The following is an 11,987-nucleotide window of genomic DNA, read 5'->3' as shown; positions in this document are numbered from 1 at the left end:
TCTCCTCGCGGGTGGCGCCGCGATAGGGGCACGCGGGTGGCCTGTCAACCCGAACGGCTCCTTGGGGACTGGGGGCGGGGGGCTGGCGGATGGTGGGGAGGAGGGATGTCGGCTCCGGACGCGCCAACTCCGTCCACGGTCCATCGACTGCGGGAGCCCAGCAGGCCCGCGCCCAGGACCAGGGACCCATGCCAGCGCCGCCCGGAGTCGCTGTGTGGGGCCGGTGAGGACCCCAGCACCCGGCTGCCGACACCCCCCGCCAACCCCACACACCCCGGCCTCATCAGCTGGGCGCCCTGCTTTCTGGTCCTTTCCCAGGCGATCCCAAACCCGGCTGCGCGGAGCGCGGTACTTACTGTCGAGGCCCCCTGCGGGCCGGGGCTGGGCGGCTGCCCTGCCCGGGGAACCCTCTGGCCACCCTCTGGCCGTCTCCCCCTCGCGCTGCCCCGGGCTGTGCCCAGTGCCGACGGTAGCGGCAGCGGCGTCTGTAGGAAGAGAGAGATCACGCCTGCCTTAGAAACCCAGCCCCTGCTGTGACCAGAATCTTAAAGAAGGAGGCGACTGGCTCGGCCCCAGAGCCGCGGCTGAGCTGAGGTGGCGAACTAGCGAGGCAGCTGGTAAACACAGCGTCTGCTGCCTCTCGCCCGCCCGCCCGCAATCCGCCGCGGAGGAGCTCCCCCATCACCCTTCACCCTGGACAGGCCCCCGCAGGGGAGCCGGCGAGGGGGACTCCAAGTACAGTGACGTGCGGATAATCCAGCTGCCGCTGGGTGAGCACTTACTAAGCGCCGGGCACTGTGCTTTCCATCCATTTTCTCATCTCAGCATCCTCCCATTGTACAGAAAATAAAACCGAGGCTCAGGGGAGCAAAGGAAATAGACCCAAATGCAGGAGCTGGTAATGAGTGGGGGGGAGAGATCGGAAACCCGAGGGGTCACAGATTCGCCGCTGCCTGCCTCAAAAGCCACTTTGTGCTACTACAAAGCAATTATTTGAATACCCGGGTCTCCACCTCCTGTTTCCCCATTTTCCCGCCAGGACTAGGGACAGGTGGCAACTCCAGGCCAGTTTGCTGGTGGAGGTGGGGTAGGGGCCCTGGGAGGTAGGATCCTGACTGCAGTGCCTGGTGCCAGGGAGCGGTCATCCCTTTTTACCTCAGACAATTCACCTACTACGTGCCAGGCCTTGTGGAAGACAGAAAAAGGTCTAGGAGGTAGTCTCGGTCCGGGTGTGATCCAGGAGACAGGCAGTGAGCCTGTGAGGTGTGGGTTATGCCAGAAGGGTCAAAGGTGGCGGGTGCAGAGGCCCTAAAGGAGCAAGTAACCAGTGTCCTCAGACACCCACCACAGAACCTCGGGGAACCGCTGGCGAGGATCGCACCACCCACTCCTCTTTAAAGGATGAGTGGGAGGCAGCCTTGTTGGGAGACTGAGCCCCGTGGCTTCTCTCTGGGAGCTACCCTAATCTCCCTGCCATGGCGGTGACATCTGTGAAGTGGGAAAGATCTCTTACTCCTTCTTTCCTGGTCAACATGATGAAATAACACTGAATTCCTGCCCTTGTATTCTGATCATAAAAAAGAGAGCAGTTTTAGAACTTGTATTCCTCCCTGCCTTGCCCCTGCTTATCCAGTCACTCATTTGGCAAATGTTTATTAGCATCTACTGTGTGTCAGGTACCATGGTAGGCGCTGGGCAGCTCCACGGTTCTATGGGGGAGTCTACATGGGAGGTGGAAGGCACACAGGGCTGGCAGTTAGGAAACACATTTTAAGTCCTAGTTCTTTGACTAAATAGCTGTGTGACCCTGGGTGAGTCATGTATCCTTTCGGGACCTCAGTTTTCTTGTTGGTCAAACAGGGATAATAACACCTTCCCATCCTATTTCACAGGGGTGTTTTGAGACTCAATGGAGACGATGGATGTGAAGGAGCTTTGAAAAGTATAAAGCCACTAGACAAATGTCAGGGATTAGTCTGTCTCCAAGGTGGGAGGGGGCTGCTGGGAAGTAAAGCTTAAGAGAAATCCTGGCTGACTTTCCCAAATGGATTGCACTGAATTCCGTCTTCCCCAAGTCACTGATTCTGCACTCAGGCAGAAGTCTCTGCTCTGTGAAACATCGTCTTCCATCAGCAGTCCCCATGACACCAGGGTTAGTGATGACCTGGTCTTAAGCCAGGGAGATTGTTTGGGGGACTTGAGTGGAACCAGGGGGGCAGTTTTGCCTCTGGGTCTCTAATTCCTGTTAACAGCAGCATCCTCCCCCCAAATCGAGCCTGCCGGATGTGTCTAGATAGAAACCACTTGAGGCCCCCAGAGACACCCTTTCAGGAAGCACAGGGCTCATGTCAGACAGCAGTGGTGGCCTTGAGGGTGGATGCTCTCTCTGCTCTTTTGGAAGCTAGGGGTTCTGGGTTCAGCCCAGCTGACTGAGATCTACAACAGAACTGGGGGAGCCTCTGGGAGGGTCTTCAGTGTGCTCAGTTCAGCCCTGCAAGCAACCTCAAATAGACCTATAGTCTAAATTATACTACTACACTTGTTATGCAACACAGCTACAAGGCAAATTCCCAAATTTCCAAGAAGTACTCTCCCCTACCCCCAGCTACCCCAAGTAAACACACAGTCTAAGGAAACACAGGGTCTTACGAGGCAAACAGCTTCCAGACAAATCTGCTAGCCTCCTTCCTTCTTCCCTCTCCCCCTTCCCACCAGACTGTCAACATGAAGCCCCTTCCATATAAAAATAGAGAACCGATGCAGAAAAGGGAGGGCTCTGGGGACCATGGCCGGGCGAGTCCAGAGCTGCACTACACAGCTCTGGAGCCAAACCAGGATGGAAGTCAGAGGCAGAGACAGAAAGGAGCCCGGACTTGGGCCAGGGCACCTCCAGTCAGCAGGCCCCTGTGGGGAGGTGCAGACTCCCAACCCAGCATCCCTTGGCAGTCTCAAGGCGCCTCTCAATGTCCTCATAGATTCCGTTGTCACATCCATCTCGCCCAGGCTGCTGCTCTTAATAAAGTGCCCCTGCGGCCACTCCAGACGGCCTGATGTTATCCTTCTTCACTCTCCCACCCTCCTCCACAGCGTGGGCCACACAGCAGTGATTCAGGCCTCCTGGGTCACAATACAGTCTCCTGGGGAAACGCTTCCTGAGTGCCCAAGCCAGGGTGTGACGAAGCTTTGGGTGTGGGTGTATCAAGTACTCCTTCCTTGCCCCCTCAGAGTGGCCTGGGCCCTGGATTCAGAGTCTCAGCCTGCATCTTCCTCCCTGGGCCAGCTGCCGCTGCTCTCCCCCCAGCTATATAACCTGAGTCCAATTTGCAAAGCCCTTCCTCGGTGATTGTCAATAAATCCCCCATCTATATCCCCCTGCAAGACCAGAAAGCTTCAAGATCCAAAGGAATGAATCACCCATGGTGAAATTTCTGGCACAGTGACAGGCAATTGAGGAGACATATTTGATCACATCATGTTTACCTATGTGTAAGGCTGGCCCTGAGGATATTCTGGCATGTTCCCTCAACTATAATGAAGACTTGGAATAATAGCAAAGGAAGCCATAGAAAACACACCAGGCTGGGAGCGGGGACATCTTGCTGCTCATCCCAGCTCTGGCGCTAATTAGATATATGGCCCTATACTTTCCCTTTCACAGCCCTGAATGCCCTCCAACTGTCCCCACCTCCTTCGGATCCAGCAACTAAAGGGTTAATGCCTGGCCCAGTAGGGGCTGATCATTCTGCCTGGTCAGCCATATAGGCAATATAATTAATATTTTTATTATCATCCCACTCTAGGATTCCACTCTAGTCTAACACCCCTTCCAGGCCATTTCTCTGTGAAGATGTGTCAAGGGCTTTCTGGATTGAGGTATGCCCCACTTCCTGCCTCTGAGGCAGGTGGGTCCAGGTTGTTTCACAGAAGGTAGAAAAAGAAGGGAGCAGGGGTTGAGGGGGTGAGTGGCTCTGTAGTTAGTAGTAGCTGCCCTGTTGACTCTCTCTGTCCTGGTGACTCTCTGCCCTGGTGACTCTGTCCTGGTGACTCTCTGTCCTGTGGTCTGGATGCACTTGCCAGAGGATGAAACCAAACGTGTTGAAGTTGGAGGGACACTCCTTTCGACTATTACCTGAACAGGGCATTGATTCTGTACCCCGCCCTGGCCTCCCCCCTGCCCCTGCCACCTCACCAAGGGCTGTCAGGAGCTCTTATCTGCTCCCCAGGCCTACCTAGGGTGCCTGCCGCCATTTTCTTTCCCTACTTAGTAGCTGACCACTTCCCTTCTGCTCTTAGCCAGAGCGAGCCTCCTCAGCATTGAAACCCCCCCCCCTCACTTGGCCTCTTTCCCCGCCCTCTGCTCTTCTACTTCCTTCTCCCTGCTAAGGCCTGGCTGCTCCAACGGGTGCTTTGCTCCTGTGGTGCGAATGTTCTGTTCTCGCAGGGCCCGGTGTTAATTTGCTCATTTGTGAGCTGCTTTGTTAACCTAAGTGGCCTTTTCTCGATGTGTCGTGCTTAGTGCTGCTCCGGCTGCCTGTTACCTCCCCACCACACTCTCCTTAATCTTGTAATGAGAGGCCCTTCCCTGTGGAGAAGGAGTTGGGCTTCTTCAAAGCCCTTTCTGGTACAGGCTTTAGCAGCTCAGTACATCTTCGCAACCACCTGAGGAAACACAGCGGGTGTGATTACTGATCCCTGCGGCAACGATGAGGAAACCAGGGCTCAGGAGAGCTGAGAAAGCCTGTGTGCTTGGAGATACAGTGTGATGGCCGAGCAGGCCTAGAACCACAGCTCTTTTCCATAGGACCCCGCATGCTTATGTCATTCATCTTCGACACTGTTCTTTGAGGCCCCAACCAAGACCCCAGAAAGGTCACATATGCACACACGCCCATATGCAATTTTACTTATGAATGTGTGAGGGCTCATAGGACCTCTGAGGGTCAAGCCCCCTGCATCAGTATTTTTTTTTTAAAGCTGCCCAGGTGATTCTAATGCACTGCAAGGAGTGAGAACCACTGCTTGAAAGGAAGGTGTGAAAATTAGAGATGAGAGTGTAAAAGTTTTAAGAGCCAAGAGCTTTCTTAAAAGCCTTGGGTGTCCCCGGTAAGAACTGAAGGGAGACTGGGATGGGAACTATGGCCTAGCTTCCCTGCCTCGGTTTACTCCCTTCTGCCTGAAGGAAATCATTCTGCAGGCCTTCACCGCCCCTCCCCAGCCCTGGACTGGCTTTGTAAATCAGTCAGCCCTGATTTTGCTGTGTGAAGGGACATTAAGAAAGAAATGCACCTCCCTCTCCATATATACATGTTGGCTAATTGCTGGGTAAGCACATCATTAGTATCTTCTACCTACAAGGGTGAAGCTGAATTCCCCTGAGTAAGGCATGGGGATCTCTCTTGAGGTGAAGGTTAGAGACTTTCATGTCAATCACCTAGAAAGAGGTGCTCCTTAGGTAAGAGACTGGAACTCCTAGGAATAATAATCCATCCGGATAGCTATCGTGGATTAATCACTTAGTAGGTGATAGGCATTTCACTTACATTTCCTCATTTAATCCTCAGACTCATCCTTCTTTTACATATTAGGAAATTGAGGCTCAAGAAGTTACATTACTTGCCCAAAGGTCACCCAGCTAGTAAGCAAGTATGTTTTCTTTGGCCAGCTCAGTGTTTTCAAAAATTTTACAATTTACTACTAAGATTTATAAATCCTCAGATTTCATATAAGAATCAGGATTTCTGACTTTTCAGAAATCCTACCTGGCAACCCTGGGCCCTAAAGTCCCACCTAACCAGGATCAGCTGACGCTGTCCTCTAATCATGGGGCCAAGTGTCAGCTGCCATTTAATATTGTTCTTGTAGTGCTGTGTTCCTGGTTTTATTTTTTTATTATTTTTCCACTTTATTTTTTAAAAAATTTTTATTGGAGTATAGTTGCTTTACAATGTTGTGTTAGTTTCTACTGTACAGCACAGTGAATCAGCTATACGTATATATATCTCCCCTCTTTTTTGGATTTCCTGTTTTTATTAAAAGAATAATAAAGAGGAGAATGAAACATTTCCTGGGCATACATCTGATCTTGCCCTAGTGAATACATTTACTCCTTTAGGTCTGGCCCTGTAGGCATCTGTGCCTATGATCCCTCCACGCCATTCCTGTGCACTGCCTCTTTAACATGGGGAGAGAGAAGGCTGGGCACCCCAGTTTGGGAGGGCACTTGTTGGTGGTTGGGACTGTAGGTGGTCTCTGGTCAATGGAGGTGGGCTGGGAGTTAGGAAGGAGGAATGGGTCCCCAGGGGACCCCAACAGTGAAAGATGACTGAGCGATATGTTCTAGGGCCAACCGATTGTCTAGTCTAGCTTCCTGGCCTTTATCCGTGAAATGGGCGTAATGATAATAATAGTACCATGTCTACTTCATGGGCATATTAGGAAGATTAAAATGAGTATATGTGTACATATACATTTAGAGTCATGCCTGGCTCAAAGGAAGTGCTCAACAAAAGTTAGCTATTTTCGTTGTTATTATTCTCCATGTTGGTTTCCCGGAATCTTGTCATCTCCTAGCCTTTGACATGTGAAACTTTCAGCCTGATCTAAACAATACTGTAGAGTATTAAAAGACCCCTGGGATGCGCGTCAGTGTTACAGGGGAAGGTGAATCTCACAGATGCTTCTTCCCGCTGAAACCATCTCTTTCTAGTGCCAGTCGTGGAGGTTCTGGGTGACACTTATATTAAGTGAGATGACATTTCCTACTCTAGGGAGAAGGCAGCCTTGCCTTGCACACCAGAATGCCCTCCACCACCTTGTCTACCTGGCAATCTCCTACACATCCTTCTGGACTCAGCTCAAATCACTTTCTCTGGGAAACCCTCTCTGAGCCTCATCTGCCTCCCCAGGTGGAGTTACTATAAAATTCTACCCCTCATTAGAATATGAGCTCACTGAGGGCAGGGCAGGGCATGACTTGTCCACTGGATCCCCAGTGCCCAGAACAAGTGTAGGTGCTCAGTAAATGCTGGTTGAATGAACTGGGCGAAGGGGGATGTGGGGAAAAGAAAGGTTCAAGCCACATTTTCGGGGGGCTCCCTGGCTCCCAGCAGACCTTCTAAGTCTGCTTCTGTGTGGCTCCCTAAATTCTTCAAACCAGCATCACAAACTCTCTGTGCCCCTCCCAGGCCTATTTCAAGGCTCACCTGTAAGGTAGATGGATGTGACGGTTTTTTGGAGCCTTCCCCAACTTTCAGCATGCCCCTGCTCCTTTGAACAGCCCCTCACTATGATGGACCCATGAGCTTCCAGCCCCTAGGCTGTTCAGGGCGTCCCCAAAGCATTGAGCACTTCCTGGGGCATCCCTCGTGAGCATCAAAACTGAGATGTTTTATGTCCCCATAAAACATGTCAGGCCCTGCTCTCCCACTAGGTCTTCCTTCCCAGACGAGACATCTGAATCTCTGATGCCCCCATCCAAAGGGGATTTTGAGCCCTGGGAGGCTAGCTGGGAGCCGCTTCTGTGTGAGTAGGGCTCCAACAGTAATACAGCTGGGGTGAGATTTGTATCATCAACCCTGCCACCCTCCATTAACAATAACCCAGGGCAGCCATGGAAACCCCCCTCCCAGCCCTGCTCAGCAGTCTCCCCCAACTCAGCTCAGTGTGATCCTGGTCACCATCTCCTACCCCACTGCAACTTCCCTGCCCCATTTCCTCTGGATGATCTGAGTTCCTTTACCAGGAGCAACCTGTCTGCGTGCAAAAAAACAACTTGAGAGCCACTAACGGGAAAGAGCATCTTTCAGAAAAGCCAGATGATTTTAAAGCATTAATGGACACCTTTGCAATTCTGTCTCAGGAGGAGATGATGTCTCGTAAGCTGGCACTGGGCTGAGGACTGCTCCGCACAGCAGCCCTCCAACACTGAGAACACATGCCCTGGAACCAAGGATATGCCAGAAGAGCCAGGTGACATCCGAGGAGCAGTGAGAAAACCCAAAACGTGAGCTCCCAGAGTGCCAATCCCAATGCACACGTGCGTGCACACGCACGCACACACACACATCCAGAGACACAGGCGGGGCCACACGTTGGCACAAAAACACCACCCACACTCTTGCTATAAGACCCACGTGTGATTTGCCAACAAATTGCAAATTAACCTCCTAGTGAACAGATTAATGGTATTCATGGTAATTTACACTCCAAGTTTCATAGCAACAGACTTTGAGCATTCTGGTTGCATAAGAATTCAAGGATTTTCAAGTTCCTGGAGACATTGTAGTAATTAACCTGATAAGCCTATGCAAATTACCTCCAATTTGACGCTGTCATTTTTGAATCCAATATCCAGGCTATTTGCCCAGAAGGTTGCCTGTCGCCGCTCCAACTCCTTGGCTTGAGGTGCTAAGCTGACAGATGCCAGTCTGCATTTGTCTATGCAAATGAGGCCCCAGAGCAGAGCTCCCCATCAGGCTGGGGAAGGGACTGGACAGTTACAAATGGGCTCCTTGCACGGTGACGAGAATGGAGTCAAGGCTTCCAGGAGAAATGGGGAGGGGGCTCCAGTCAATTTGCACACTACTGACAGAGCTATCTTTTTAAGATCCTTGGCTTGAGGACAAAAATTCCTGACTTGCACAAGAGTTTGAGCTTTTCACCTGAAGGTCAGAAAGAAGCCTCTTTGCGGCCTGTTGCTAAGTGCCACTGGAGTTTTTTTATCTTTCCAGAAAGATCAGCTTCTTAAAATAAAACCGAAAGCTGGGGTTCCCTGTTTCTTCCCTGGGAAGGTGAAGTTTAATTGGCTCTATTTCCCATTTTGAGCAAAAAAATCACAGAACGTACTCAACTCCCTCATCAAATCAATCAGCCTATGGGCACAGCGTGTGTGTTCTCTCCATGGGTGGACTGGTTCCTGTCTGATAATGTTTAGCCTCAGAAGGTGGCCACTCCTCCACCCGCACCCCACAGAGCTCCATCCTTGACCTCCTTCTTGTTTGAGCTCTTGAACCACCAGGAGTCACTGAACCCCCGGGGTAATCTGCCCTGTGCTTCGCGCTCTGCAGGGCACAGTAATGAAATGTCACAGAGAACAGCATTCTTGGCCCACTGGCTACCCACTGCTGCCCCCAGCTCAGCTCTCCCCAGGACCTCAGCTGGTTGCTCATGGTGCTGCCACCCCCCAGATTGGTTTAGAAACAGCTTTCTGGAGCCCCGATTTGGGGGCAGGGGGTGAGGACGGAAATACTGCAGAGAAACTGTCCAGGTCACCCAGATCCAACCTGCCCCTAATGGGCTACCATCTGGAGCTCAAAATTCTCTGGTATGCAAGGCCAGGCAAGGTGATGATCAGAGCAGCCTCACTACTCTAGAAGAGCTAATCCTTGGAGGTGATAAAACACTTGAAACATATGCCAGGGCCTTTCAGTAATATATCTTTACCTGTCTTCCTCAGTAACCTTTGGTTAAGTCAGGATTTCAGAAGTGTTGGAAGGTCACCTGTGTAACTGTTGGCTTCCTCTCTGAATGCATACATCAAGCCACCAATCCAAGATGATGCCACTCTCCCTCTTGTCTACCTTCCCCTTTTCACCATGTCCACGTCCCTATTCAGCCAGCTACCAACCCCTCTTCTTTGACTGCCAACAGCACTTAGTGTCCACCACACTGGCCCCCAGAACTGTGGGCCCAGGACTCCTGGGCTGCAGCATACTGCAAGAGGGATGCACATCCATACACTTTGAAGCATTACCTGTGGATATGTCAATCAATAACCGTACTATTGATGATGATGGTGACGATGATAATAATAATAATGCAGCTCCCATTTGGGGAGCATTATACTACATGCCAGACACTTTACATGAGCTTGACATGCAATATCTCACTGCATCTTCCTAACAGCCCTGTGAGCTTGGTACTATCATTAGCCCCATTGTGCAGACAAGGACACTGAGGCAAAGATTTAAGCAACTTGCTCAAGATCACACAGGTAATACTTGGCAGTGCTGCAAATCAAACGCTAGCTGACAGATGCCAGAGACTAAGCATGTAAGCACCATCCCAAAACATCTCACACGTGTATGTACCACTATTTTCCAAATGTGAGGCAGATGTCATAATGATTAACAAAATTACTTTAAAGATATCACATATTTAGATTACTTTGTGGTCATTATGTGTTGCTCAATCAATGGATACTAAGAGTAAAATAGCTGTAAGAAGGGTCTAGAATATAGGTCGTTGGCTTTAGCCAGATTGAGAACCGTGGGTATTTTGTGCATAGAGTATTCCCACCCCAGGTCCTCTCACCCATGAAGGCACACATTCTTTTTTCTGCTCATCTTCTGTTTTATCTCAAAGGACCTATGTGTCTCTGTAGCTATGATGCAGTGGGGAGCCATGTTTAAAGCTATCTGTACATTCATTAAGCAAACATTTATTGAGCTCCTACGACCTGCCAGACACTGTTCTAGACACGGGGGACACTGCAGTGAACAACATAGCTAAAAAATCCCTGTCTTCGTGGAGCTTGCCTCCTAGTGGCTATATACAAATAAATAGGTAAAATTACATGATATTTTAGAGAGTGAGCAAGTGCTTTAGAGGAAAAATGAAGCAAGGAATCAGGAATCAGTGGTTGCCATTTTAAATAGGGTGGTCAGGGAAGGCCTCTGTGAGGTGACAACTGAGCAGAGTCCTGAAGGGAAGGAGCGAGCCCTGTAGCTGTCTGGGGGCAGAGCCTGCCTGACACAAGGAACCGCACAGGCGCAGGCCCAGGGATGGAGTGTGCCTGGGGTGACCAAGGAGTGCGAAGGAGGCGAGCTGTTGGAACAGTCTGTCTACGAGAATGTTGTAGGTAGAGAGGTGGATTCAGAAATGGGCTCTGTCATTAGCTCTCCAGGTGGCCTATGAGGGCCACCTTAACCTCGGCTGGTTTGCAGGACTAGCTCGGGGCAAAATTATGAGGCAAATGCTTCTGTCCGTCACTCTTCAACTCCCTAGTCCTTTCTTGTTGCCTCCTCGGGAGCCCATTTGCTCCCCTCTCCCCCAGCATTTGGGGCCTCTCCAGTCCCCCAGCCTGAGAAATAAAGAGTACAACTTGGGGGTCCCAAAGATCTGGGCTTGGCCCCTGGTTCCGCCTCTTACCAGCTGTGGGACTTTCTCTGGGTTAAGTCATGTACTTCTCTGAGCCACAACTTCCTTATTTTTAAAATGGAGATAATAAGGTATTGGGAGGATTAAATGAAATAAATGCATGTAAAATGTCGAGGCCTGTGCTCAAGAAATGGTAGCTGCTATTTATTCATTCACACCCAGGTATAAGCTGTAGAGACAGTCTGTGTGCCTTGGGACCCCTGAAAGGCCTGTGGATTTCTTGCAAGGAAAATTCTCAAACACACCAGTTGCGGGTTGTCAGCAGAGAGAGAGAAAAAATGCAAGTAGAATCACTACTGTCGGGAGTGTCCTAAATTTTTAACATTACAAATGGGTATTGATACTTAGAAAGCTCAGGAACTACTGGCATCGATTGGCACTGTCAGCATCACTGAGCAGGTGGGAAATTCAAAGGAAGCCTTGGATCTTCTGATCCAGCATGAGGAGGGGTTTCCATAGTCTCTTCCCTCTTTACTCTGTTGCTTCTGCTCGCATGGGAGAGTGGGAGAGGTCAGAATCATGGCTCTAAACCCAGAGTGGGCAACCTCTGGGGTTGGCAGGCCTTCCAGCCCAAAGGGCCTAATGGCGTGTGTCTTTTTTGCTTTCACACATCTCTAAGTATCATGCCGCTGCTCCTGTTACCTCCTCTTCCTGTACTCTGAGCAAACATTCCCGGCCAGCCAGAGAAAGCGGCCACTGAGAAAGTGCTTGGTGATGACATCCAGGAAACGTTGCTGAGGGCTTTGCCGTGACCTAACCAGAGCTTGGGCCTGTCGGCCCCTTACTGTACAGAACGGCTGCAACCTGGACAAGTTTCTCACAAATCACAG

This window comes from Eubalaena glacialis, chromosome X (genome assembly GCF_028564815.1).
Source record: "Eubalaena glacialis isolate mEubGla1 chromosome X, mEubGla1.1.hap2.+ XY, whole genome shotgun sequence".
Taxonomy (NCBI): domain Eukaryota; kingdom Metazoa; phylum Chordata; class Mammalia; order Artiodactyla; family Balaenidae; genus Eubalaena; species Eubalaena glacialis.
This window is presented reverse-complemented; position numbering follows the sequence as displayed.